At 42.8% G+C, this 16,482-nt stretch overlaps 2 long non-coding RNA genes across 6 annotated transcripts; both read right to left on the bottom strand.

The window, feature by feature from the left end:
* Nucleotides 1-970: 970 nt before the first annotated feature.
* Nucleotides 971-4,173, bottom strand: LOC121627573. Of its 3 annotated transcripts, XR_006008061.1 has the most exons (4): nucleotides 4,139-4,173; nucleotides 3,137-3,226; nucleotides 2,666-2,859; nucleotides 971-2,443 (listed from the first exon to the last, which is right to left on the bottom strand). It is a non-coding gene; the product is annotated as an uncharacterized LOC121627573 (long non-coding RNA). The 3 variants fall into 3 exon arrangements; XR_006008063.1 differs by lacking the exons at nucleotides 3,137-3,226; nucleotides 4,139-4,173 and adding an exon at nucleotides 3,034-3,105; XR_006008062.1 differs by lacking the exons at nucleotides 3,137-3,226; nucleotides 4,139-4,173 and adding an exon at nucleotides 3,023-3,078.
* Nucleotides 4,174-10,669: 6,496 nt separating this feature from the next.
* On the bottom strand, nucleotides 10,670-12,695 carry LOC121627578. Of its 3 annotated transcripts, none has more exons than XR_006008077.1 (3): nucleotides 12,663-12,695; nucleotides 11,202-11,395; nucleotides 10,670-10,978 (listed from the first exon to the last, which is right to left on the bottom strand). It is a non-coding gene; the product is annotated as an uncharacterized LOC121627578 (long non-coding RNA). The 3 variants fall into 3 exon arrangements; XR_006008076.1 differs by lacking the exon at nucleotides 12,663-12,695 and adding an exon at nucleotides 11,569-11,612; XR_006008075.1 differs by lacking the exon at nucleotides 12,663-12,695 and adding an exon at nucleotides 11,558-11,608.
* Nucleotides 12,696-16,482: the final 3,787 nt, after the last annotated feature.

Genomic DNA, 16,482 nt, shown 5'->3' with positions numbered 1-16,482 from the left:
CCGTTACAGTGAAGAACGGATCGGCTCTGTGCAACTACGTATGCGTGAGCTGCTGCGCAGACATGAGGAAACCGTCAATGCCTGGGACCACGAGCACAAGACGGTAATGGAGGACATGAAAAAGAGAGATGAGCAGATGGCCTCTCTTAATCAGAGCCTCCTCGCTGAGAAAGAGGAATCCGAGAGGATGAGAGCCTCTTTAGATGAGCTTGAAGCCTCCAGTGAAGTGAGGGCCCTGAAAGAGAGTTGGCAGGCAGAAATGAGCCAGCTGAAAGAGGTCCTCATGGAGAAAGACGAAGAGATCAGCAGGGCCAACAAGAAAAGACGAGCTCGGACCAAAGCTCACTCCGTCACCATGGCTGAGCTGAATGACGCAGAGGAGGCTCTAAAACAGAGCAAAGCCGCCTGCGAAGGCGACTCCAAGGCTCGGTCATACAACGCGAGGAGTCAAAGAATGAATTATTCTGAAAAATAAACAAAATTAAAATTAAACCCAAAACTGTATTTGACTTTATGGAATTAGGTGGTGGCTAAAGTGTATTGTTTGTGTAGATTGGATTGTTAACAGCCTGAAATAAAGTTATTGGACTTGTAACAGAAAAACCAAAGTGTGTCTTATAATTGAAAATAGGGAGAAAAAGGTGACAGATGTGACTACTTTATATTCCAGCGGTTGTTTTGGTGTGTTGAGAACAGTGGTGATTGACAGCTCGGCTGACCAAATCAGCACGAGTGCAGGTTAATGACAGCATCTGTGTGATTGGACATTTTAGAGGAGAGATCACAGCCTTTAAACTGAAACACATGCACACTGCTTAGGTTCCAGGATTCAGAAAGAGTGGAAGGTGCAAAAAAGTAAACATAATATCATCTCGTCAACAAGCTGAGAAGGTGAAGATGTTAGCAAAGAGTTGCCTTTCAGCCAGAAGTCCAGGAGATTTAAGATGCCAGAGTTGTTGGCAAATGACACCGACTTCAACACTACAGAAACAATGCATGTATAATAATAATAATAATAAACTTTATTTATATAGCACCTTTCATAACAATGTTACAAAAAGCTTTACAAAATCAAACTCAGAATAAAACCAGATAAGGCAGAAATGGATCAAACATTTCCAAAAGCTTCCACAAAAAGGAAAGTTTCAAGATGAGATTTAAAAGACCTTAAATGTAGGCAATACAATTTTTAAACCATTTCAAAGTCTATCAGGGAGCCAGTGGCTGATAGAGGCAAGCAGAGAGGTCATGCGATCATGCCTCTTTGTTGCTGTAAAGAATTGAGCAGCGCTGCTTTGCAGCACCTGCAGATGGTGGAGGGAGCCCTGGCTGATCCCCGAGTAAAGTGGGCACCCGAGGTCACTTTCTTGGGGACTTGAAAAATGTGTCAAATTGACTGAACTTGCTTTATAAAGTTATGAGTTGAAAAAGAAAGAAAAGAAATGGCGGGAGTGAAGATCTGTGAGCTACAGAGAAAAAACAACACCTCTTTAAACTGATGGCAAGGCAACTTGTTATATCCTGGAGACATGCCATGATTTAAGTTGGACTAAAGCAGGCGGTCACCTAACTATCAGCTGAAGACTGAGATCAGCTGATTAAATGAGTCCAGCCTGGTGTGCTCCTCCTTGGTTGGAATGAAAACCTGCATTTAACATAGCTATTATCCATTTTTGCCATTCATAATCCTGTAGAGGGACTGATGACACTTCAGAGTTAATCTACAGCTAATTTTTGTCACCACTCAGTGCACATAATGACAATTATCTATATAGAGTGTAACATCGCTGTATAAACTCTTATTTGAGCTGCTAAAACATTTAAGCTGACAAGCTAATGGTAACACAGCTAGCGCTAGCAGATGTCTAGCTAACAAAGATTTTAGTTTCGCTTTATTTTATATATCTTCCTGGTTTTGGACATCCAGATTACTCAATAAGAAAAAGGAGCTGTGAGGAGATCACCCTGAGTTTTCTGTGTTCACTAGGCAGTGTTTTACTCTGTATGGATTCCACAAACTATATACGGATATTCCTAGTCAAGCCAGAACTTATTTGACAAATATCATAAACTATTCAGTGCAGACAATATTTGTGTCAATATTGAAAAACTTCGTGAACCTCATTTTTACCACAAAGATCAACATAAGACAAGGATTTGCTTGAAGTTTATTTTTAGATCAAATTATCTGAAAAATATGTAAAATTCTGGACTAAATAATACGTATTCCATAAAATATAACTTGGGGGAGGATGTGTTGTAGTGAAGGGTAAAATATGACACTTTGGGGCCACAGCAGCACAGAGACGACCATCAGCCACCAAGCTGCAGCCACAGCCAGGACGAAGACGAGGGAAGACCTGGAGAGGACAGTATGAGAGGTGGCAGAAGCATGATGACGTCCAGCTGAACTGGGCATGGCTGAAGTCACCTGGGGACGGATCTGGTAGAGCAATAGGGAGACAGAGAGGGGAGAGAGGGGGGTCAGGAACAGTTTTTTATGCACAAGGATCTCATATTCTACAGAAAGTGGTTTGACTGTCTCATTTCTTGACCATGCTTATAAATCCATACCAAATAGAAAAAATACATCATGTTGAAATTAATCAGTTTCTCCTTGAATTAATTTTGTGAGTGAAACAGAATAAGTTGAATTACAACTAACCCGTGTGATGTGCCCGTCTTTCACTCTGTAAACAGGATACAGATAGTTAGACCTCTCCTGACGTCAGTTGTAGAAGCTCCTCCACTGGTGCTGACACAACGGGACAAGGACAGGTGTGCTTGTGTCACCTGGTCACAGAGGCTTTGGAGAGGCAGCTCTGAATCTGCAGCCAGCCTCTTGGAGGGAATGTGGGCCTGGAGAGAGGGGATGTAGTCATAAGCTTTGTTGACTTTGACAGTGTAGACACTTCAGCACTTTGTATTCTTTTTGAAAAGACCACAGTTCACTTCTATTAATCAAATTATACATTACAAGAAATGTATAATTTAAAGATTTAGCCTACAGTGGTTTAGTTACCTCAGACTTACATCACTTTGCTGTTAGCTGGTGGACATGGGCTTAATGTCTGCTTGAGAATCATTAGTTCTGTAAATCAATGCAGTCAGCTAGAATATTCTTTAAAACACTCACAGGTCGAGTGAACGTGAAGCGGTGATGGTGAACATGGCAGTCAGGTGGTGCTTCTTCACACCTGCTGGGTGTTGAGGTCGGTGGGCCATTCTGATGAAACACAACATTATCATCATGAGAACATAATACACACATTTACTACTGTCTACTGTTTCATTTATTGGGAGATAACACGACTGTGTCTGCAGTTACTGAAAGCATCAGAAAAACAAGGCAAAAAGCACAAACTTCAGGGACTAATGAAAATGACAACAGAGCAGCACAGGTGCTGTGCTGTTACCAAGTATTTGCATTGTACATTATCAATGAATACTGCTTGATCGATGCCAGTGGGCTTCGCTTTATGGACGTTATGTAGCATTACTTTCAGCAATAAACGTGCGTATCACGTCTGGACACTGTTTTAATAGTGTTTGACTTATAACACAGAACCTAGGCCACAGGCTGCCGACTAACACAACAGCCTTATTGGCTTATTTTGTTCAAAAAGTCACCTGGGATGTTCCAGGATTGAAATGCGTGTGAGTTTTCCACAGAAATGATGCTGATGTCTCAGCTGGTGCTAACAGCTAGCAACAAGCCAGCAGCAAACTTGCTTTGCTAGTGTTAGCTATGTGATGATAGCAAGCTACTAACTTTACCTACATGTTTGGGAGCTAAGCTTGCAATGCGGTGTGTGGACAAACACAAAATGCAATACTCTTTCGGTCATGCCGATAAAAACTTAGATCTGGACATGTTAGTGCATAGCACATAGAAGTTGACGTAGCTAGCAAACAAACAGCTGACCGGCCAACAATAAAAGTAACTCTGTTCCTCCTTCAGCTCCCGATTTTAAAGCAGCCATGGTGCCGCCAGGGACAGATTCAAACTTTCGTTTCAAGTAATGGCACGCAACACAGGCTCACGCCGAATACAAGGGAAGTGGAATATTTCATCATTTTATTAATTACCATTTGCATTCGTACTATACACAGCAAGAGCCCGACGGAAATAGCTTACCTTCACTTCAGCTGTAGCCGGAGCGACAGGCAGACGCATGCGCACATTTCTTCAGGCGGAGTCAAACTCCATATATGGGCACACATCCATGACGTCAATGATCAAGGCACTTTTCTGTCCTTCGATCTTCACCGACTATGAATACAGGTACCCCAGAGCCAATAAGTCAGAAACTCATTTTTTTGGTGTATTAACTTGTTGAATTAAGAGACAGTTTAGCTTTTTTTGAGAACATTTGTGTTCAGTCATTTCATCGTAGATCCTGTTTGACAACATTAACCGCAATGGCAAGAAGAGAGTATACAGGCAGAGTGATAAATTACTCTAACCAGAGACAGCGGCATTCTTTTGCTCATTCTGCACAGGGGTCGCATATGGAAGAGAGAAGGACCTTGCTGGAGAAACTCTCCAGCATAGAGGAGGAGAACAAGAAGTTAAAGACCGACCTCCAGAATGCCAACAAGGAGATCCGTCACAGTGAAGAACGGATCGGCTCTGTGCAACTACGTATGCGTGAGCTGCTGCGCAGACATGAGGAAACCGTCAATGCCTGGGACCACGAGCACAAGACGGTAACGGAGGACCTGAAAAAGAGAGATGAGCAGATGGCCTCTCTTAATCAGAGCCTCCTCGCTGAGAAAGAGGAATCCGAGAGGATGAGAGCCTCTTTAGATGAGCTTGAAGCCTCCAGTGAAGTGAGGGCCCTGAAAGAGAGTTGGCAGGCAGAAATGAGCCAGCTGAAAGAGGTCCTCATGGAGAAAGACGAAGAGATCAGCAGGGCCAACAAGAAAAGACGAGCTCGGACCAAAGCTCACTCCGTCACCAAGGCCGAGGTGAATGACGCAGAGGAGGCTCTAAAACAGAGCAAAGCCGCCTGCGAAGCTCTTGAGGAAGAACTACGAGAGCAGCTGGCAGCAAGAGACCAAAGCCACCAGAAGGAGCTCTCTGACAGAGAGGAGAGCTTCATGAAGGAGCTCTCTGAGAGAGAGGAGAGCTTCAGAAAGGAGCTCTCTGAGACTATGGAGAGCTTCAAGAAGGAGCTCCAGGACAGAGAGGAGAGCATCAGAAAGGAGCTCTCAGCTGCACAAGACAGGTACGAAGAGGAGCTGTCCGGACTCTCAGAGAGTTGGGCCAGAAGAGTAGAGCAGTGGGAAAGAGAGAAGGAAGAGCTGAGACAGATGCTGCTGCTCAAAGAGCAAACATGGGCGCAAAAAGAGGCAGCAATGAACGATGACATCAAACGCCTCACGCAAGAAAACATCCAGCTCACAACGAAGAAGAAGAAGAAGAAGAGCTTCTGGAGGTCACTTTTTAAAATTTGATGCCCCTCCCCTTCCTAAATTACTTTTAGATTTCTGTTCAATTTGATTTCCAAAAACATTGATCCATCTTCCTGCAGACACAATATAAAATTAGGGAAACTTTTGTGTCACAGCAGCAGAATTACAAGATTAGGTGCAAAAATAAACAAATTTGAAAGACTTTTTGAAAAAAAAAAAATTAGGCAAATCGGGCACATTTATAGAAAAATGGAGTATGAAAAACACAGAAATCAAAATAAAATGTAACTCCAAGGCTCGGTCACACAACGTGAGGAGTCAAAGAACGAATTATTCTGAAAAATAAACAAAATTAAAATTAAACCCAACAACTGGGGGTCGCATCTGGAAGAGAGAAGGACCTTGCTGGAGAAACTCTCCAGCATAGAGGAGGAGAACAAGAAGTTAAAGACCCACCTCCAGAATGCCAACAAGGAGATCCGTCACAGTGAAGAACGGATCGGCTCTGTGCAACTACGTATGCGTGAGCTGCTGCGCAGACATGAGGAAACCGTCAATGCCTGGGACCACGAGCACAAGACGGTAACGGAGGACCTGAAAAAGAGAGATGAGCAGATGGCCTCTCTTAATCAGAGCCTCCTCGCTGAGAAAGAGGAATCCGAGAGGATGAGAGCCTCTTTAGATGAGCTTGAAGCCTCCAGTGAAGTGAGGGCCCTGAAAGAGAGTTGGCAGGCAGAAATGAGCCAGCTGAAAGAGGTCCTCATGGAGAAAGACGAAGAGATCAGCAGGGCCAACAAGAAAAGACGAGCTCGGACCAAAGCTCACTCCGTCACCAAGGCCGAGGTGAATGACGCAGAGGAGGCTCTAAAACAGAGCAAAGCCGCCTGCGAAGCTCTTGAGGAAGAACTACGAGAGCAGCTGGCAGCAAGAGACCAAAGCCACCAGAAGGAGCTCTCTGACAGAGAGGAGAGCTTCATGAAGGAGCTCTCTGAGAGAGAGGAGAGCTTCAGAAAGGAGCTCTCTCGGACTAAGGAGAGCTTCAAGAAGGAGCTCCAGGACAGAGAGGAGAGCATCAGAAAGGAGCTCTCAGCTGCACAAGACAGGTACGAAGAGGAGCTGTCCGGACTCTCAGAGAGTTGGGCCAGAAGAGTAGAGCAGTGGGAAAGAGAGAAGGAAGAGCTGAGACAGATGCTGCTGCTCAAAGAGCAAACATGGGCGCAAAAAGAGGCAGCAATGAACGATGACATCAAACGCCTCACGCAAGAAAACATCCAGCTCACAACGAAGAAGAAGAAGAAGAAGAGCTTCTGGAGGTCACTTTTTAAAATTTGATGCCCCTCCCCTTCCTAAATTACTTTTAGATTTCTGTTCAATTTGATTTCCAAAAACATTGATCCATCTTCCTGCAGACACAATATAAAATTAGGGAAACTTTTGTGTCACAGCAGCAGAATTACAAGATTAGGTGCAAAAATAAACAAATTTGAAAGACTTTTTGAAAAAAAAAAATTAGGCAAATCGGGCACATTTATAGAAAAATGGAGTATGAAAAACACAGAAATCAAAATAAAATGTAACTCCAAGGCTCGGTCACACAACGTGAGGAGTCAAAGAACGAATTATTCTGAAAAATAAACAAAATTAAAATTAAACCCAACAACTGGGGGTCGCATCTGGAAGAGAGAAGGACCTTGCTGGAGAAACTCTCCAGCATAGAGGAGGAGAACAAGAAGTTAAAGACCCACCTCCAGAATGCCAACAAGGAGATCCGTCACAGTGAAGAACGGATCGGCTCTGTGCAACTACGTATGCGTGAGCTGCTGCGCAGACATGAGGAAACCGTCAATGCCTGGGACCACGAGCACAAGACGGTAACGGAGGACCTGAAAAAGAGAGATGAGCAGATGGCCTCTCTTAATCAGAGCCTCCTCGCTGAGAAAGAGGAATCCGAGAGGATGAGAGCCTCTTTAGATGAGCTTGAAGCCTCCAGTGAAGTGAGGGCCCTGAAAGAGAGTTGGCAGGCAGAAATGAGCCAGCTGAAAGAGGTCCTCATGGAGAAAGACAAAGAGATCAGCAGGGCCAACAAGAAAAGACGAGCTCGGACCAAAGCTCACTCCGTCACCAAGGCCGAGCTGAATGACGCAGAGGAGGCTCTAAAACAGAGCAAAGCCGCCTGCGAAGGCGACTCCAAGGCTCGGTCATACAACGCGAGGAGTCAAAGAATGAATTATTCTGAAAAATAAACAAAATTAAAATTTAACCCAAAACTGTATTTGACTTTATGGAATTAGGTGGTGGCTAAAGTGTATTGTTTGTGTAGATTGGATTGTTAACAGCCTGAAATAAACTTATTGGACTTGTAACAGAAAAACCAAAGTGTGTCTTATAATTGAAAACAGGGAGAAAAAGGTGACAGATGTGACTACTTTATATTCCAGCGGTTGTTTTGGTGTGTTGAGAACAGTTGTGATTGACAGCTCGGCTGACCAAATCAGCACGAGTGCAGGTTAATGACAGCATCTGTGTGATTGGACATTTTAGAGGAGAGATCACAGCCTTTAAACTGAAACACATGCACACTGCTTACATGGACGGCGCCAGGATTTTTTTTCTACCGGTGCTAAGGGGGGTCTTGACCAATACGTGAGGGTGCTAAGAAAATAATCGATTTTCATGATTGGTAACTTTATAAAGAGTTCTCTTTTTTCAATAAAAGCAGCTAAATGATACACAGCACACGCATGTTCGAGTTTTTTTTATAATTGAATTTGGCCAAAGAATATTCAATAAATTATCTAAGCCTCATACAAGCGAACACAATAAAGCGATGGCTAAAATGTTTCACGTACAAAAGTGACAGATTCAGCACCGGACAGCGACCATGCGCCTGCCAATAACCAGACAATACCCAAAATGCGACAAATGTATTTATTCCATAGCACTTAATGAAAACTAACAACTATGCATTGGCAATGTTGTCTTTGATCACAACATCATAAGAGATTAAATAACAGTGAAATTAATAAGGCTACAAAATGCCGCCGCAACGAGAACAGCTTCATTTGGATCACAACATAGGCTACGGTCAAAAATGGAATTAATAGCCACAGCGAGAAGAAACAACAAACACCCTGTGCCTGTTAAATGGGCAAGGCAGACACTCAAAGAACGTAAAAGGAACATGCTCATCACAATCTTGGTGATTATATTTTTACCACAAACAAAAATACATGCCACGTCCCGCTGTGCATTCATTACAGTGTAACAGATTAAACCTCACATCATCACATCAAATGTATCGCAACGTCAGGGGAAAACTCACCAGACTCTGGTGATCGTCCTATAAGAGGACGATGCGTCTGTTGCTGTGGTTAAGTGCAAATGAGTCTATAATCTTCTGGACATCCAAGGCCTTGGTTCGTTCTGCGTATATGGACAGGCAGGCCAGGTTGCTGAGTCGAGGGTTTGCCGTCCTGTTTCTCAGGCAGGTTTTTACGCGCGGCATGCAGGAAAAACTGCGCTCACATGACGCGGAGGTTACAGGCAGTGTAACAGATATGCGCAAAAGTTTATATATGTCCTCAAATGAGTCTTTGAAAGGTTTAAGCATGGACAGAAATTCCAGCGTGCTGTTGACTGCTTCACCTTGTTCCTTTTTTCTCTCCAAGAGACGGCGCATTTGGCTACACTAATCAATGGGAAACAGGCAAGCGGGGATGGATTGGAACTCGTGAACTTTTTAATGTTTATTTTTAAACAAAAAAAATTATTAAAATATACAATGAAATTATTGAAATTGTTTTTTAACTTAATATACATGTATTATAATATGAAATAAAATTCTGGAGGGGCTTAACTGGGGCTAAACAGATTTTTGACGGGGCTATAGCACCCTCTAGCCCCAGTGTGGAGCCGTCCATGACTGCTTAGGTTCCAGAATTCAGAAAGAGTGGAAGGTGCAAAAAAGTAAACATAATATCATCTCGTCAACAAGCTGAGAAGGTGAAGATGTTAGCAAAGAGTTGCCTTTCAGCCAGAAGTCCAGGAGATTTAAGATGCCAGAGTTGTTGGCGTATGACACCGACTTCAACACTACAGAAACAATGCATGTATAATAATAATAATAATAAACTTTATTTATATAGCACCTTTCATAACAATGTTACAAAAAGCTTTACAAAATCAAACTCAGAATAAAACCAGATAAGGCAGAAATGGATCAAACATTTCCAAAAGCTTCCACAAAAAGGAAAGTTTCAAGATGAGATTTAAAAGACCTTAAATGTAGGAAATACAATTTTTTAAACCATTTCAAAGTCTATCAGGGAGCCAGTGGAGGAAAGCAGAGAGGTCATGTGATCATGCCTCTTTGTTGCTGTAAAGGATTGAGCAGCGCTGCTTTGCAGCACCTGCAGATGGTGGAGGGAGCCTGATCCCCGAGTAAAGTGGGCACCCGAGGTCACTTTCTTGGGGACTTGAAAAATGTGTCAAATTGACTGAACTTGCTTTATAAAGTAATGAGTTGAAAAAGAAAGAAAAAAATGGCGGGAGTGAAGATCTGTGAGCTACAGAGAAAAAACAACACCTCTTTAAACTGATGGCAAGGCAACTTGTTATATCCTGGAGACATGCCATGACTTAAGTTGGACTAAAGCAGGCGGTCACCTAACTATCAGCTGAAGACTGAGATCAGCTGATTAAATGAGTCCAGCCTGGTGTGCTCCTCCTTGGTTGGAATGAAAACCTGCATTTAACATAGCTATTATCCATTTTTGCCATTCATAATCCTGTAGAGGGACTGATGACACTTCAGAGTTAATCTACAGCTAATTTTTGTCACCACTCAGTGCACATAATGACAATTATCTATATAGAGTGTAACATCGCTGTATAAACTCTTATTTGAGCTGCTAAAACATTTAAGCTGACAAGCTGATGGTAACACAGCTAGCGCCAGCAGATGTCTAGCTAACAAAGATTTTAGTTTCGCTTTATTTTATATATCTTCCTGTTTTTGGACATCCAGATTACTCGATAAGAAAAAGGAGCTGTGAGGAGATCACCCTGAGTTTTCTGTGTTCACTAGGCAGTGTTTTACTCTGTATGGATTCCACAAACTATATACGGATATTCCTAGTCAAGCCAGAACTTATTTGACAAATATCATAAACTATTCAGTGCAGACAATATTTTTGTCAATATTGAAAAACTTCAGTGAACCTCATTTTTACCACAAAGATCAACATAAGACAAGGATTTGCTTGAAGTTTATTTTTAGATCAAATTATCTGAAACAATATAAAATTTTCAAATATGTAAAATTCTGGACTAAATAATCCACATGTTCCATAAAATATAACTTGGGGAAGGATGTGTTGTAGTGAAGGGTAAAATATGACACCTTGGGGCCACAGCAGCACAGAGACGACCATCAGCCACCAAGCTGCAGCCACAGCCAGGACGAAGACGAGGGAAGACCTGGAGAGGACAGTATGAGAGGTGGCAGGAGCATGATGACGTCAGCTGAACTGGGCATGGCTGAAGTCACCTGGGGACGGATCTGGTAGAGCAATAGGGAGACAGAGAGGGGAGAGAGGGGGGTCAGGAACAGGTTTTTTATGCACAAGGATCTCATATTCTACAGAAAGTGGTTTGACTGTCTCATTTCTTGACCATGCTAATAAATCCATACCAAATAGAAAAAATACATCATGTTGAAATGACTCAGTTTCTCCTTGAATTCATTTTGTGAGTGAAACAGAATAAGTTGAATTACAACTAACCCGTGTGATGTGCCCGTCTTTCACTCTGTAAATAGTATACAGATAGTTAGACCTCTCCTGACGTCAGTTGTAGAAGCTCCTCCACTGGTGCTGACACAACGGGACAAGGACAGGTGTGCTTGTGTCACCTGGTCACAGAGGCTTTGGAGAGGCAGCTCTGAATCTGCAGCCAGCCTCTTGGAGGGAATGTGGGCCTGGAGAGAGGGGATGTAGTCATAAGCTTTGTTGACTTTGACAGCGTAGACACTTCAGCACTTTGTATTCTTTTTGAAAAGACCACAGTTCACTTCTATTCATCAAATTATACATGACAAGAAATGCAAATTTAAAGATTTAGCCTACAGTGGTTTAGTTACCTCAGACTTACATCACTTTGCTGTTAGCTGGTGGACATGGGCTTAATGTCTGCTTAAGAATTATGAGTTCTGTAAATCAATGCAGTCAGCTAGAATATTCTTTAAAACACTCACAGGTCGAGTGAACGTGAAGCGGTGATGGGGAACATGGCAGTCAGGTGGTGCTTCTTCACACCTGCTGGGTGTTGAGGTCGGTGGGCCATTCTGATGAAACACAACATTATCATCATGAGAACATAATACACACATTTACTACTGTCTACTGTTTCATTTATTGGGAGATAACACGACTGTGTCTGCAGTTACTGAAAGCATCAGAAAAACAAGGCAAAAAGCACAAACTTCAGGGACTAATGAATATGACAACAGAGCAGCACAGGTGCTGTGCTGTTACCAAGTATTTGCATTGTACATTATCAATGAATACTGCTTGATCGATGTCAGTGGGCTTCGCTTTATGGACGTCATGTAGCATTAATGTTAGCAATAAACGTGCGTATCACGTCTGGACACTGTTTTAATAGTGTTTGACTTATAACACAGTACGTAGGCCACAGGCTGCCGACTAACACAACAGCCTTATTGGCTTATTTTGTTCAAAAAGTCACCTGGGATGTTTCAGGATTGAAACGCGTGAGTTTGCCACAGAAATGATGCTGGTGTCGCTAACAGCTAGCAACAAGCCAGCAGCAAACTTGCTTTGCTAGTGTTAGCTATGTGATGATAGCAAGCTACTAACTTTACCTACATGTTTGGGAGCTAAGCTTGCAATGCGGTGTGTGGACAAACACAAAATGCAATACTCTTTCGGTCATGCCGATAAAAACCTAGATCTGGACATGTTAGTGCATAGCACATAGAAGTTGACGTAGCTAGCAAACAAACAGCTGACCGGTCAACAATAAAAGTAACTCTGTTCCTCCTTCAGCTCCCGATTTTAAAGCAGCCATGGTGCCGCCAGGGACAGATTCAAACTTTCGTTTCAAGTAATGGCACGTAACACAGGCTCACGCCGAATACAAGGGAAGTGGAATATTTCATCATTTTATTAATTACCATTTGCATTCGTACTATACACAGCAAGAGCCCAATGTAAATAGCTTACCTTCACTTCAGCTGTAGCCGGAGCGACAGGAAGACGCATGCGCACAGAACTCACACGCGCACGTTTCTTAAGGCGGAGTCAACCTCCATATATGACGTCAATGATCAAAGCACTTTTCTGTCCTTCGATCTTCACCGACTATGAATACAGGTACCCCAGAGCCAATAAGTCAGAAACTCATTTTTTTGGTGTATTAACTTGTTGAATTAAGAGACAGTTTCGCTTTTTTTGAGAACATTTGTGTTCAGTCATTTCATCGTAGATCCTGTTTGACAACATTAACCGCAATGGCAAGAAGAGAGTATACAGGCAGAGTGATAAATTACTCTAACCAGAGACAGCGGCATTCTTTTGCTCATTCTGCACAGGGGTCGCATATGGAAGAGAGAAGGACCTTGCTGGAGAAACTCTCCAGCATAGAGGAGGAGAACAAGAAGTTAAAGACCCACCTCCAGAATGCCAACAAGGAGATCCGTCACAGTGAAGAACGGATCGGCTCTGTGCAACTACGTATGCGTGAGCTGCTGCGCAGACATGAGGAAACCGTCAATGCCTGGGACCACGAGCACAAGACGGTAACGGAGGACCTGAAAAAGAGAGATGAGCAGATGGCCTCTCTTAATCAGAGCCTCCTCGCTGAGAAAGAGGAATCCGAGAGGATGAGAGCCTCTTTAGATGAGCTTGAAGCCTCCAGTGAAGTGAGGGCCCTGAAAGAGAGTTGGCAGGCAGAAATGAGCCAGCTGAAAGAGGTCCTCATGGAGAAAGACGAAGAGATCAGCAGGGCCAACAAGAAAAGACGAGCTCGGACCAAAGCTCACTCCGTCACCAAGGCCGAGGTGAATGACGCAGAGGAGGCTCTAAAACAGAGCAAAGCCGCCTGCGAAGCTCTTGAGGAAGAACTACGAGAGCAGCTGGCAGCAAGAGACCAAAGCCACCAGAAGGAGCTCTCTGACAGAGAGGAGAGCTTCATGAAGGAGCTCTCTGAGAGAGAGGAGAGCTTCAGAAAGGAGCTCTCTGAGACCAAGGAGAGCTTCAAGAAGGAGCTCCAGGACAGAGAGGAGAGCATCAGAAAGGAGCTCTCAGCTGCACAAGACAGGTAAGAAGAGGAGCTGTCCGGACTCTCAGAGAGTTGGGCCAGAAGAGTAGAGCAGTGGGAAAGAGAGAAGGAAGAGCTGAGACAGATGCTGCTGCTCAAAGAGCAAACATGGGCGCAAAAAGAGGCAGCAATGAACGATGACATCAAACGCCTCACGCAAGAAAACATCCAGCTCACAACGAAGAAGAAGAAGAAGAAGAGCTTCTGGAGGTCACTTTTTAAAATTTGATGCCCCTCCCCTTCCTAAATTACTTTTAGATTTCTGTTCAATTTGATTTCCAAAAACATTGATACATCTTCCTGCAGACACAATATAAAATTAGGGAAACTTTTGTGTCACAGCAGCAGAATTACAAGATTAGGTGCAAAAATAAACAAATTTGAAAGACTTTTTGAAAAAAAAAAATTAGGCAAATCGGGCACATTTATAGAAAAATGGAGTATGAAAAACACAGAAATCAAAATAAAATGTAACTCCAAGGCTCGGTCACACAACGTGAGGAGTCAAAGAAAGAATTATTCTGAAAAATAAACAAAATTAAAATTAAACCCAACAACTGGGGGTCGCATCTGGAAGAGAGAAGGACCTTGCTGGAGAAACTCTCCAGCATAGAGGAGGAGAACAAGAAGTTAAAGACCGACCTCCAGAATGCCAACAAGGAGATCCGTTACAGTGAAGAACGGATCGGCTCTGTGCAACTACGTATGCGTGAGCTGCTGCGCAGACATGAGGAAACCGTCAATGCCTGGGACCACGAGCACAAGACGGTAATGGAGGACATGAAAAAGAGAGATGAGCAGATGGCCTCTCTTAATCAGAGCCTCCTCGCTGAGAAAGAGGAATCCGAGAGGATGAGAGCCTCTTTAGATGAGCTTGAAGCCTCCAGTGAAGTGAGGGCCCTGAAAGAGAGTTGGCAGGCAGAAATGAGCCAGCTGAAAGAGGTCCTCATGGAGAAAGACGAAGAGATCAGCAGGGCCAACAAGAAAAGACGAGCTCGGACCAAAGCTCACTCCGTCACCATGGCTGAGCTGAATGACGCAGAGGAGGCTCTAAAACAGAGCAAAGCCGCCTGCGAAGGCGACTCCAAGGCTCGGTCATACAACGCGAGGAGTCAAAGAATGAATTATTCTGAAAAATAAACAAAATTAAAATTAAACCCAAAACTGTATTTGACTTTATGGAATTAGGTGGTGGCTAAAGTGTATTGTTTGTGTAGATTGGATTGTTAACAGCCTGAAATAAAGTTATTGGACTTGTAACAGAAAAAACCAAAGTGTGTCTTAAAATTGAAAACAGGGAGAAAAAGGTGACAGATGTGACTACTTTATATTCCAGCGGTTGTTTTGGTGTGTTGAGAACAGCGGTGATTGACAGCTCGGCTGACCAAATCAGCACGAGTGCAGGTTAATGACAGCATCTGTGTGATTGGACATTTTAGAGGAGAGATCACAGCCTTTAAACTGAAACACATGCACACTGCTTACATGGACGGCGCCAGGATTTTTTTTCTACCGGTGCTAAGGGGGGCCTTGACCAATACGTGAGGGTGCTAAGAACATAATCGATTTTCATGATTGGTAACTTTATAAAGAGGTTCTCTTTTTTCAATAAAAGCAGCTAAATGATACACAGCACACGCATGTTCGAGTTTTTTTTATAATTGAATTTGGCCAAAGAATATTCAATAAATTATCTAAACCTCATACAAGCGAACACAATAAAGCGATGGCTTTGTTTAAAAATGTTTATTTTTAAACAAAAAAAATTATTAAAATATACAATGAAATTATTGAAATTGTTTTATTTATTGTTTTATAACTTAATATACATGTATTATAATATGAAATAAAATTCTGGAGGGGCTTAACTGGGGCTAAACAGATTTTTGACGGGGCTATAGCACCCTCTAGCCCCAGTGTGGAGCCCTCCATGACTGCTTAGGTTCCAGAATTCAGAAAGAGTGGAAGGTGCAAAAAAGTAAACATAATATCATCTCGTCAACAAGCTGAGAAGGTGAAGATGTTAGCAAAGAGTTGCCTTTCAGCCAGAAGTCCAGGAGATTTAAGATGCCAGAGTTGTTGGCGTATGACACCGACTTCAACACTACAGAAACAATGCATGTATAATAATAATAATAATAAACTTTATTTATATAGCACCTTTCATAACAATGTTACAAAAAGCTTTACAAAATCAAACTCAGAATAAAACCAGATAAGGCAGAAATGGATCAAACATTTCCAAAAGCTTCCACAAAAAGAAAAGTTTCAAGATGAGATTTAAAAGACCTTAAATGTAGGCAATACAATTTTTAAACCATTTCAAAGTCTATCAGGGAGCCAGTGGAGGAAAGCAGAGAGGTCATGTGATCATGCCTCTTTGTTGCTGCAAAGGATTGAGCAGCGCTGCTTTGCAGCACCTGCAGATGGTGGAGGGAGCCTGATCCCCGAGTAAAGTGGGCACCCGAGGTCACTTTCTTGGGGACTTGAAAAATGTGTCAAATTGACTGAACTTGCTTTATAAAGTTATGAGTTGAAAAAGAAAGAAAAGAAATGGCGGGAGTGAAGATCTGTGAGCTACAGAGAAAAAACAACACCTCTTTAAACTGATGGCAAGGCAACTTGTTATATCCTGGAGACATGCCATGATTTAAGTTGGACTAAAGCAGGCGGTCACCTAACTATCAGCTGAAGACTGAGATCAGCTGATTAAATGAGTCCAGC

This window comes from Chelmon rostratus, chromosome 24, assembly GCF_017976325.1.
Source record: "Chelmon rostratus isolate fCheRos1 chromosome 24, fCheRos1.pri, whole genome shotgun sequence".
NCBI classification, from domain to species: domain Eukaryota; kingdom Metazoa; phylum Chordata; class Actinopteri; order Chaetodontiformes; family Chaetodontidae; genus Chelmon; species Chelmon rostratus.
This window is presented reverse-complemented; position numbering and strand designations above follow the sequence as displayed.